The sequence below is a fragment of the Ovis aries genome, chromosome 11 (assembly GCF_016772045.2).
Source record: "Ovis aries strain OAR_USU_Benz2616 breed Rambouillet chromosome 11, ARS-UI_Ramb_v3.0, whole genome shotgun sequence".
Classification (NCBI taxonomy): domain Eukaryota; kingdom Metazoa; phylum Chordata; class Mammalia; order Artiodactyla; family Bovidae; genus Ovis; species Ovis aries.
In genome coordinates, this window is record NC_056064.1 from 34,072,580 (window position 1) to 34,085,143 (window position 12,564).

At 47.9% G+C, this 12,564-nt stretch overlaps 1 protein-coding gene across 3 annotated transcripts in view; it reads left to right on the plus strand.

Moving 5' to 3' along the window:
* The window catches only part of SHMT1 (serine hydroxymethyltransferase 1), a 26,698-nt gene continuing 14,134 nt past the window's right edge, over positions 1 to 12,564 (plus strand). For 2 of the 3 annotated variants that reach the window (XM_027973955.2, XM_060394707.1), the window contains exon 1: positions 11,568 to 11,673. The gene's annotated coding sequence lies outside the window, so the exon portion shown is untranslated. Of the gene's footprint in view, positions 110 to 11,567; positions 11,674 to 12,564 lie in introns of those variants that run through there. The other variant, XM_027973956.2, reaches the window with a different exon arrangement.

The following is a 12,564-nucleotide window of genomic DNA, read 5'->3' on the forward strand; positions in this document are numbered from 1 at the left end:
AGATCTGCCAAAGAGACACTGTACAGTGCTTCCATTAAGTGAAAAGGTGAAAGTTCTCAACTTAATAAGGAAAGAAAGAAATCCTATGCTGAGGTTGCTAAGATCTACGGTAAGAAAGACTTCTTTTTTTCAAAATTTAGGTATAGTTGATGTACAGTATAAGTTTCAGAAGTACACATAGTGATTCACAGTTTTTAAAGGTTATATTCTGCTTAGTCATTATAAAATATTGGTCATTTTCCTTGCACTGTACAATATATCCTTGTAGCTTATTTATTTTATATGTAGTCATTTTGAACCTGTTAATCTCCTACCCATATCTTGCCCCTCCCCTTTTCCCTCTCCCCACTGGTAACCACTAATTTGTTCTCTGCATCTGTGAATCTGTTGTAGTTATTGTTGTTATCTTCACTAGTTTTATTTTTTAAAGCCCACATAATTGATATCATACAATGTTTGTCTTTGTCTAACTTAATTCACTTTTCATGATACTCTCCAAGTCCACTATGTTATTGCAAATGGAAAATTTTCATTCTTTTTGTGGCCTAGTGATATTCCACTGTGTATTATACATCTTCATCCATTCCTCTGTCAATGGGCATTTAGGTTGTCGGAGATTTTATTATTTTCCTGTTATTGACTTCTATTTTGGTTTTATTGTGATCAGAGAACACACTCTGATTTCAATTCTTTTAAATTTCTTGAAGTTTGTTTTATGGCCCAGGATGTGGTCCACCTTGGTATTTGTTTGCCATCACTTGAAAGCACGTGTAATCTCCTGTTCTGTTGTTACGTGGCATGTCCTATAAATGTCTGTTGGACTGAGCCAGCTGAGGGCAGCTTTGGATCCTTCAGTATCGTCTTTGGTTTCTGCCTGAGGCTTATTTCAAAGTTTTGCTAGAGGAGAGTAGATTTGCTTCCATCTGGGGGTAGTTTGGATTTACTACTCAGGTATGCTGGCTCCAGGGTGTCCACCCCATGGCCCCTGCCATCACTGGCGAAGCTCCTCTGGGTGCTCAGAGTTTGAACATCTTTCCCTGTTAACTCTGGGGATTTGTCAGCTCACAATTCCCTGGCTGTTCTGCCTCTTTGAAGAGTTTTTCTCTGTACATGCAAGTCACATACTTGGCAGACTCAAAGGAATTCCACACACAAAGCAATGCCTCATTCTCCCCAGCCCTGACTTCCACCCCCTCCACCTGCCGAGACCACCAGCCTCTGTGCCATCCCCTCATCAAGGATCGTCTCCACACACCCAACCAGGGAAGATCCCACTTTTCCCGGAGTGTCCAAACCCCCAACCCCTGATTGTTCAGTATCTGCAAGGGGCTCTTTGATAGGTTTTGCCCAGTTCCTAGGCAAGGAAGTTATCAAGGAAGGTTAAGTGCGATCTTTTCTACCGTATCATGCTTGGGGGAGGAAGTCTGTTTCATATATTTAGCATTCTGAAAATAATGCTTTTACGTGGAAACACAGGGAAGTGATGACAGTGGAGTTTTAAGTTCCTTTTTGTTTTAAGTGTTGCTAAATAGGGAGAAAGAAAAAGTTACAGAGGCAGCCTGATGTCTAGGAGGAAACAGTGGGTTGAACTCCAGCATCCTGCCTGCTCTTCTGTCCTGCCTACCTCCCTTCCACCTCCTTTTGTCCAGAGAAATCAGACCTGTGAGTCTGATGTGACCCTCCTTGGGGCAGGCTTCCTTACCCTCCACAGGCAGAGTTAATGGGTCTCTTCTTTGCCAGCTCCTCTCCCACCTTGCGCCCCTCCCCCACCCTAGAGTTTCTCTCTCCTTCTCCTCCAACACCTGTAACACTTCACTCAGATGGTCAACACCACCTGGGAATAGATGAGCTGGTCTGGGAGAATGTGTAGGAGAATGAAGATCATAGATCATATCTGGAGAGCCCACAGCCTGGAGGAAAGCAGAGGAAGAGAGGAGTCCAAAGTGGACGTGATGAAAAATCAGAGAGGTCAAACATCTTACTCAAGGCCACACAGCACATTGACCTTGCATGCCTCGATGTGCCTTTGCAGCAAAATCAAAGGCGTCCACTCTCACTGAGCTGTGTGGCCTCTCCTAATTGGCTAGCATCCACTCTGAGTAAGACCTCCTCCCCTGGAAGGTAGTGTTTTGATCTACTTACATATGTGTACTCTTATCACCCAATGTGAGCTGAGACTCCAGGTCCTTGTTCCTCTATAGCATCAGGAAGAGCCAGCAGATTAGGCAGAGAGAAGAAAGGTCGTAATTCTTGAGTTTCAAATCGTTTGGGAACTTCCTCACAGAGCAAATGCTTTGAGAGAAAAGGGTTTAGTGGCAGAGAGGAGGCCTTGGGGTTACAAAGGCCTCCTCTCCTTGTGATTTAGAGTAGGGAATACACTAGTGAGCCAGACGATTTTCCATTCCACCAAGCCTCTAAAACAAGAGGACTTTCTCTGGGCTGGAGAGAGAAGCAGTCTGGAGGGGAACAGAAGGGCACACCAGGCTCCTGCGAAGGGTTCTGCCCCTCGCTGAGCTGTGGAGCAGGCCAGTGTGGGGAGTGGGTGAATGGAGACCCCAGATAGCTTTGGATGGCCTTGGAGCAGGGAGAGGCAAGACCCAGGGGTCTGAGTCTACCCTGTGGAGTAGAGATGGTCAGGGGGCTGGCACCGAAGGGGTGGGCATAGGGGAGAGGGCACAAGGCATTACACAGCCAAAGAGGTAGGAGGGTACACGGTGTGATACACAGAGTAGCCCTTAGGGATCGAGGCCATGAATGCACTGTGGATGCCAATAATGTGTGTAGAAGCAGACACAGGCCCCTGGCCTAGTCCATGCTGGGCACCATGTGACCCTTGAACGTCGATGAAGCAGCAGTAGTGGACAAGGCTGTGGTTGACTGAGATCCTGGAACTGCATGGCTTCCCTCTGCTTGAATGCCACAGAGTGAATGCATTCACGGCATTATGTGGCTGTCTGGATCTGTCCATGCAAAAGCAAAGAGGTGTTGGGAGTCTGGGTGCAGAAGAATCCTAAAGAAAGCATCCTTTAGGTCCAGCTCTGGGAATCAGTTTACAGTCTCTGGAACTTAGTCAATATGGTGTGGTTACTGTTGTTGTTCAGTTGCTAAGTCTCATCCAACTCTTTTTGACTCCATGTAATGCAGCATACCAGGCTTCCCTGTCCTTCACTGTCTCCCAGAGTTTGCCCAAATGCATGTCCATTGAGTTGGTGATGCTTCAGTATCAGTCCTTCCAATAAATATTTAGGGTTGATTTCCTTCAGTACAAATGTGGCTAAATGAAAGTCACTCAGTTGTGTTCAACTCTTTGTGACCCCATGGACTATATAGTCCATGGAATTCTCTAGGCCAGAATACTGGAGTGGGTAGCCTTTCCCTTCTCCAGGGAATCTTTCCAACCCAGGGCTTGAACCCAGGTCTCCCACAGTGCAGGTGGATTCTTCACCAGCTGAGCCACCAGGGGAGTTCCCCAGGGGGACTATCAGATGAACCGGGAATACTGCCCCATTAACTGCCCTTAAAACCAAGCTGGACTCTGTGGGGCTCCCAGGCATAGAGGTCTTTGTGTCCCCCATTTCTTGTAGGTAAGACTTCAGCCTCCCTGACCTTCCTGGAGTTCCAAAAGGCAGATTGGAACAGTTGCTAATTCAGGGAGGAGCAGCCAAGAAACAAGCTAAGGCAAGATTAAAGGAACTCAGGAAGCTCATTGAGATTGGGAGACCCCTGGTCTTGTCTGGCCCCACCTTTGGCCCACTGCCATAAACCCTCATCCAGTTCTCTGAAGTAGACGCACACAGGCTTTTTGAGGAGAAGCCTGGTGTGCCTCCCTTTGCCTGGCAAGGCAATAAAGCTGTCCTTTTTGACTTCATCCAAAACTCTGTCTCTGGGATTTGTTTCAGTGCTAGCGTACAGAGAAGCTGGGCTTTCAGTAACATCCTCAGGACTTGAACAAACCTGTATTCTCCACTGTTTTTTATAAGCAGAATTGTTGCAGGCAAGGGGACTCCTTCCAGGGCCCAAGAGTGGGCTTTGTCTAACACAAGTGAATTGTCCAAATGGCAGGGTCATAGACCATATTTTAAGAACTTGGTTATTAGAAGTTGGATGCCTTGTTGGGCCTCAGGTATCAGAGTCTCTTGCATGGGTAATCAGCATTGGGTTTAACAGGCTCTGAACTGGGAGCAGATTAGTAGCTTTCCCAAGGACTTCAGCATCCCAGACAGTGGGGTCCACTTGAGAAATAATGTGGGCTGGAATGGAGACCTCCTCTGGTTGGGACTAAGGCAGATTGCATGGCTGGGTGCCTTCTCTATGAGGGTCTCCAGAGTGGCGTATCATTTGGAATAGAGTGGTCCCTTCCCAGCAAGCAGCTTCATTCTTTCTGGAGCTATTAGTAATTGTCCTCCGTTCTTCCCCAGTAGCATACTGGACACCTTCCAACATGAGGGCTCATCTTTCGGTGTCACATCTTTCTGTCTTTTTATACAGTTCATGGGGTTCTCACGGCAAGAATACTGGAGTGGTTTGCCATTCCCTCCTCCAGTGGACCGTGTTTTGTCAGAACTCTCCACTATGACCCGTCCGTCTTGGGTGGCCCTGCATGACATGGCTCATACCTTCATTGAGCTATGCAAGCCCCTTTGCTACGACAAGGCAGTGATCCCTGAGGTGGGGTGGCACTCAGGCATGAGCAGAGACTGATGTGCAGAGGTAAAACCCTAACAAGCAGCTGCATGGGGTGGGGAAGAGGGGATTCTGAATCGCTTGGTTTGAGGCCATACATCATTCCTGAGAATCAGACCGGATTGTCCAGGGAAACTAGTCAGCACAGAGCAGGCTGCCCCTGTACCTAATAGAAAGTAATCTTCCTACCTGCCACATCAAGGGCTGCTGCAGCTCCCCTGGAGAATGACCAGGTGTCCTCTGGGAGCCAGGGAGGGTCCTGGGCCCTGTCAGTCTTCTGGAGCCCTGAGTCCCCTTCAGGACTGAGGGCAGTCCTGCTTCCAGTGATCCTCCTGTTTATATTTTGGACAGGGTCCTGGTGGCCCTCTTCCCCACGGGTGACATTCATCCTTCCAGTAGCCTTCCTGGCTGCACTTCACACACATCCCTTCTCCACAGGGCAGGGCTCCAATCCGGGCTTCCTGGACCCTGTCCTTCCCATGAGTTTTCACAAGGGAAGGTAGCCCTGAGGTGGTGCAGGCATGGGAGCTGCAGTTTATTTTTCTCCCTGATAGCCCACTAGGACTTCCCTGGTGGCTCAGACAGTAAAGAATCTGCCGGCAACACAGGAGACCTGAGTTCGATCCCTGGGTCTGGAAGATCCCCTGGAGAAGGGAATGGCTACCCACTCCAGTATTCTTGCTTGGAGAACTCCATGGACAAAGGAGCCTGATGGGCTATAGTCCATGGGGTCACAAAAAGTCAGACACACTTTTACTCTTCACTGATAGCCCAAAATGTAAGACAGGAGTGTGCTGCCAGGGACTTTAGTGGGTGGGGCTCTTCAAGGGATTGTCACAGAGATAAGTCCTATAGGCATTTATTGGCCTGACCCCAGAGTTCCAAAGAATAGCAAGGAGAAATAAGAAAGCCTTCCTAAGTGATCAATGCAAAGAAATAGAGGAAAGTAATAGAATGGGAAAGACTAGAGATCTCTTCAAGAAAATTAGAGATACCAAGGGAACATTTCATGCAAAGATGGGCACAATAAAGGACAGGAATGGTATGGACCTAACAAAAGCAGAAGATATTAAGAAGAGGTGGCAAGAATACACAGAAGAACTATACAAAAAAGATCTTAATGATCCAGATAATCACAATGGTGTGATCACTCACCTAGAGCCAGACATCCTGGAGTGTGAAGTCAAGTGGGCCTTAGGAAGCATCACTAGTAATAAAGCTAGTGGAAGTGATGGAATTCCAGCTGAACTATTTCAAATCCTAAAAGATGATGCTGTGAAAGTGCTGCACTCAATATGCCAGCAAATTTGGAAAACTCAGCAGTGGCCACAAGACTGGAAAAGGTCAGTTTTCATTCCAGTCCCAAAGAAAGGCAATGCCAAAGAATGTTCAAACTGCCATATAATTGCACTCATCTCACATGCTAGCAAAATAATGCTCAAAATTCTCCAAGCTAGGGTTCAACAGTACTTGAACAGAGAACTTCCAGATGTTCAAGCTGAATTTAGAAAAGGCAGTGGAATAAGAGATCAAATTGCCAACATCTGTTGGATCATTGAAAAAGCAATAGAATTCCAGAAACACATCTACTTTTGCTTCATTAACTATGCCAAAGCGTTTCACTATGTGGATCACAACAAATTGTGGAAAATTTTTCAAGAGATGGGAATACCAGACTACCTTACCTGTCTCCTGAGAAATCTGTATGCAGGTCAAGAAGCAACAGTTAGAACTGGACATGGAACAATGGACTGGTTCCAAATTGGGAAAGGAGTACATCAATGCTGTATATTGTCACCTTCCTTATTTAACTTATATTCAGAGTACATCATGTGAAATGCTGGACTGGATGAAGCACAAGGTGGAATCAGGATTGCAGGGAGAAATATCAATAACCTCAGATATGCAGATAACACCACTCTTATGGCAGAAAGCAAAGAGGAATTAAAGAGCCTCTTGACGAAAGTGAAAGAAGAGAGTGAAAAAGCTAGCTTAAAACTCAACATTCAAAAAATTAAGATCATGGCATCTGGTTCCATCACTTCATGGCAAATAGATGGGAAACAATGGAAACAGTGACAGACTTTATTTTCTTGGGCTCTAAAATAACTGCAGATGGTGACTATAGCCATGAAATTAAAAGACATTTGCTCCTTGGAAGAAAAGCTATGACAAACCTAAATGTTATGTTAAAAAGCAAAGACATTACTGAAAAAGGTCCGTATAGTCGAAGCTATGGTTTTTTTGGTAGTCATGAATGTGAAAGTTGGACCATAAAGACAGCTAAGCACTGAAAAGTTGATGCTTTTGAACTGTGGTGTTGAAGAAGACTTTTGAGAGTCCTTTGGATAGCGAGGAGATCAAACCAGTCATTCCTAAAGGAAATCAGTCTGAAATATTCATTGGAAGGACTGATGCTGAAGCTGAAACTCCAATACTTTGGCCACCTGATGCGAAGAACTGACTCATTGGAAAAGACCCTGATGCTGGGAGAAATTGAAGGCAGGAGGAGAAAGGGACAACAGAGGATGAGATGGTTAAATGGCATCACTGACTCTATGGGAATGAGTTTGAGCAAGCTCTGGGAGTTGGTGATGGACAGGGAAGTGCTGTCCAGGACTGGTGTGTTGCAGTCCATGGTGTTGCAAAGAGTCGGACATGACTGAGTGACTGAACAAACTGATCAGGTTAGGGGATCGAGGCAGAAGAGGTGTCTAATTAAGCAGGGGAAACTGGGCTTGTAGCCATCAGACCATGAGAAAAGGTTTGTCTTGCAAAGACAACAGCGAGGGCCCTGTAAGCACCCAAAGTCAGTTTGGTGAGCCTGAGGAGACCCCTGGGGTTAGTCAAGGGGAGGAACAAGAGCCAGAAAAAGTGACTAGAGTCCCAAGTCCTACACCCTTCAGGGAGAGAGGGAGGAGACCTAGGCCCTGTGTCACTAAGCAGATTGCCTTCATTTTCGGAGAAAGAAAAATGTAAACAAAGAGACTTCCCTGGCGGCTCAGACGGTACCCGGGTTCTATCCCTGGGTCGAGAAGATCCCCTGGAGAAGGAAATGGCAACCCACTCCAGTACTCTTGCCTGGAGAATCCCATGGATGGAGAAGCCTGGTGGGCTACAGTCCATGGGGTCAAAGAGTTGGACACGACTGAGCAACTTCACTTTCACTTTTCAAACAAACAGAGCTGCAGGGTAGAGCAGAAGCCAGAAAATGGAAACAAGACAAGGTCAAAGCCCTCCTTGGGAGGTTGTCCTTGTGCTATTGAGGATGGGCACTTCTTTATATGAGCAGGACAGAGATAACCTCCACCCACTGGGAAAGCTGGCAGGGAGGTGCAAGGGCCAGTAGACAGGCTAAGAAACCATCAGGGGATGAGACAAGGAGGATGTGAGAGAAATCCAGGGCAAAGAGAGAAGGTGCCCAGCCAGGACGCTTCCTCAGCCAGAGATTCACAGCCCCTCTGAGGAGGGTGCTTGATCACTTCCTTTGCTCGGGGGTTGATAAAGTCTGAGACCCTCACATGTGACCAGGGGTGCAATAGGCTGTGAGCCCTGAGAGGCACTCAGAGAGGGCTGGGCCACAGATGTACTGGGAGACTCCCATTGTCTCCTTATTTGGGCCCCTGATGCAGTTCTGACATTCTGGAACTGGGCCAAGACTAAGATGGAGGAGGGAGGAGGAATCAGACTTAAGGAGCCGTGAGGGGAAACTAACCCAGTCACGTTGCCAATTGCCACAGTCTTAATTTGGAAGTCCAAGTGGTGGACCCTGTGGATCTTCTCAGGTCCGAAGAAATGGAGTGATGGGGAGAATGACAAACATGAAGAGAAGAGCCTTGGGCTTGGTGGACTCCTTCGGGGCCAGAGAGCTGGTCTCCACTAGATCTCCCAGGCAGCATTAGCTGCCACCTAATGGCTACTCAAATCTTCAGGACTAAGTCCCAGTCGTCCTCTGCAGTGGGCAGCCACAGCCTAGTAGATGGATCCAGGTTATGCCCTTTGATGTCCCTTTCGTGATTGCCACAAAAGATGTTGCAGGAGAAGGGTGGGGAGGAGTGAACAAGGTCTCTAGAGAGTCACCAAGTGAGGGACCTTGGCTTCACACAGGAAAGAATTTAAGAGTAAAGTGGTTGGAGAAGGGGCAGGATTTCTAGGAACCGGGCCACTGCTCACTTTTTGCCCTCTTATGGTCAGCCTCAAAACTGTCATGCTGCCTGTGTGTGTGTCATTTAGATGCTAATGCATTACATTGAGCATAGACTGAGGCTCAGAGTCTGCTGGAAGTCGACTCTTCCACTATCTTGGACCTGATTGGTTCCAACTAGCTTTTGTTGTATCCTCAAAGTCTGCTGTTCAGTTGCTAAGTCATGTCTGACTCTGCGACCCCATGAACTGCTTTTAATTGTTGTGCGCTTCCCCTTCCTACCTGTCTCAAGAGGAATAACAACCTTCTCCTATCTTTATGACAGGAAGTAATTCTGCATCTTAGAAGGAGGTTCTTACACAGTGACAGACACTTGGAGATATGGCTACTGGATCCTTCACATTTCTGTTTTTAAAGTGATGGCTCCCAGGTTCTTGACAAAGACATTCCTGGGTCATAAACTTGACAAAAGGCCTATCTAATCTTCAAATGGATTTATATATGTTTCAAAGAGATGTTGTTAATATCTATCTATAGCATCATTTGGAGAAGGCAATGCCACCCCACTCCAGTACTCTTGCCTGGAAAATCCCATGGACAGAGGAGCCTGGTAGGCTACAGTCCATGGGGTTATGAAGAGTCAGACACAACTGAGCGACTTTCACTTTTCACTTTCATGCATTGGAGAAGGAAATGGCAACCCACTCCAGTGTTCTTGCCTGGAGAATCCCAGGGACAGGGGAGCCTGGTGGGCTGCCGTCTATGGGGTCACACAGAGTCGGACACGACTAAAGTGACTTAGCAGCAGCAGCATAGCATCACTGGCTCAGTGGACATGAATTTGAGCAAACTCTGGAAGATAGTGAAGGGCAGGGGATCCTGGCGTGCTGCAGTCCATGAGGTCGCAAAGAGCTGGACATAACTTAGAGACTGAATAGCAACAACAACAGACATAACCAAACCAAGCCTGCATCTGTTCACCTGATGCATGGCAAAGTCAACCTACTGGCACCAAGTGATACTGAAGGAAAATGCAGCCTTTACTGCAGGACCAAGTTTACTGCAGCTCATGCTCAAAAGACTCAACTCCCCAGTGGCTTTTGGGAAGGCTTTCAAAGACAACATTAGGGGTGAGGGTTCAAGGGTGTGTGATCAGCTCGTGATCATTCTTCTTAGTTGGTCGTGGTAACAGGGTGGCGTTTTGGGAATCTTGGTTATCAATTTTTTGGCTTTAACCAGTGTGGGGTCTACATGTTGGTGGTCAGCATGCTGTTAACTTCTTCCACCTTGTGGGGGTTTCAGTATCTGCACAACAGCTCAAGGATATGGCTCAGGATTTTATATAGAGCCCTTGAAAAGGAACTAAAGGTTCTTGACTTTCTTATGGATCCTTACTCTCTCACTGTCTTTTCTTGGACTTTTCTGAATCAATTTTGAATCCATTCACTGGTGCATTTTAGCCACATTTGTTACAATATTTTGGAAATTGCTTGACATTGTAAAAGGTAAAGTGTTGTGGGTACACTGAGTACTGAAAAATCCAGAGCTGTTAAATAAAAAAAAATATTCAATGACACAGTAAGACAGATCTTATTCAGTGGTGGGGGGCGAGGGTGTCGGGGCACATGATTTCAATTGGTGTAGGGACCACTGGCATGGAACCTTGCAGTTTGGGAGAGAGGTTATGCTCAACTCTGAATACAGCAGGGGCAGTGGGAATTTATATAGCAAGGAGCAGGATGAGGTGGGTGGATGGAAAATTGCGAAGGGAAACATCAGGAAACAGGGAATTCTGGCCGAGCTGACTAGGCCTGGGGGATCAGACATCACCAAGGCTGGTAGAAGATGAGGAATCCAATCAGATATGGAGAAGTGGGCTGTTCTGTTTAAACTGACTTAGCAGGATTCTTCCTGAAATCTGACAACACAGAGACAAAAAGGAAAGTCCAAAAGTCAGCCTTCCTTCAGTTAGAGAATCTTCATCAGCTTGTTCCCTATATTGTGCAGACCCTTGGTTTTATTATTCTTAACAATGGTTTAATGTTAAAATGTTAACATATTGACAAACTCCAGGAGATAGTGAAGAACAGAGAAGCCTGCCAGGCCTGCTGCAGTTCAAGAGGTGGCAGAAAGTCGGACACGACTTGGTGACTGAATAACAACAATGGTTTTTATTTATTGAGCCCTTGCTGTGTGTCAGGCACAAAGTCAAGTGTTTTAGATATATCTACAAAACCTCCCCACAGCCCTGTCAGGAAGATATAGTTATCTCCAACTCAAAGATGAGAATATGAAACTCAAAAAGCGAAGTGACTGGTCTAGGGTTCCATATGTGCAGAGTAATAGTGTCGGAGTTGGAACCCCCCCTTTGTCCTATTTAAATATCCACTGTGGTAACCTGTAAGTAGGACAATGCAAAAGACAGATATAAGCAACAGAATTCACCTCTAAACCTCTTGTCTTCCTGGAAACCTCAGCCCCTGGCCTGCAGCCCCAGGGGATGGCACTCTGCCCCCTGGCCCAGGTGAGCCAAGACACAGCTCGCTGTACTGGGCGAGGCCCGACCCCGCGGTAGCCAATAGCGCGGGCTCCTCTTGGGGGCGGAGCTCTCCCATTTCCGCGTCCTGATTGGGCTACTCGGGGGCTCTCCAGGATGCGCGATCTGATTGGGTATCTCTGGGGCGGGGCCGAGGCGGGGCGGGGCGCGCCAAGTTTGGGAGCGGTCTCGAGCGCGGATCACGTGGAGGCTAGCGCGCGGGTCCCAACTCTGGTGGTGGTGGCAGCAGCCGGGAGCTTGGTGTTTCTGGCTGTGCTTTCTCCCTCGCGGCTTCGAGAAGCGGGATTGGGTGAGTGCAGAGCGCCTTGCTGGCGCCTGGAGTGAGGGGCCGGGGCGCGCGGCCCCAGGTCGAGACCCGTGCGGTTGCGTTGACCGCACCTCGAAGGCTCGGTGCAGGTGCCGGCGGCAGCCTTCCTTGTGGAACTCTAGATATCAGTGCAGCGCGTCACCTTGTCCCAGTATCTTTCCGGCGCGGCTGTGTCCAGGTGTTTCCCTGTAGCCCATTTCGCAGACGGGGAAGGGGAGGCTCAGAGAGGGGGCCCGATGGAGCCCGCGCGGTCCCATTGCACTTGCGGCCCCCCTGGGGATGGTGGTGGGCGGCGAGCCTGGCCTCCCCACCCCTCACCCCGGCCTAGGAGACAAGCGTTGCCCTGTGGGGTTCGTGGCCCAGGGCCCTGAGCGTCGAGGTCCAGGAAGTTAAGCGACCTTTGGTCAACTGAGGCAAGCACAAACGCGATGAGAGCTGGCAGACTGGAAACACCAGTTCACGTTCTTATGGGCTCATAATCTTTTTACTTGACAGAACGGGCAGTGGACGTGGGTGATTATGGTTTTGTTTAGCACTGCTGCTGCCAAGTCGCTTCAGTCGTGTCCGACTCTGCGACCCCATAGACGGCAGCCCACCAGGCTCCCAGGGAGTCAGGGAAAAGAGTTCAGATTCCTTCTGTCACTATTATATGCCACCTATTATATGCCACTATTATATTATAAGTAGGGCACACACACAGACAGTAATCTCCTCAGGACCAACAAGGGGCTGATCCCATTGTGTGACAAAGACCCAGGAAAGATCTGGGGGGTGTGGGAAGGATGGTAACCCTGGGAAGTGAATTCACTTACTCGGATTGTTTCCCTGGGCTTGAGGTGTTGATCATGGACAGTGTCACAGGTAAGTGACATT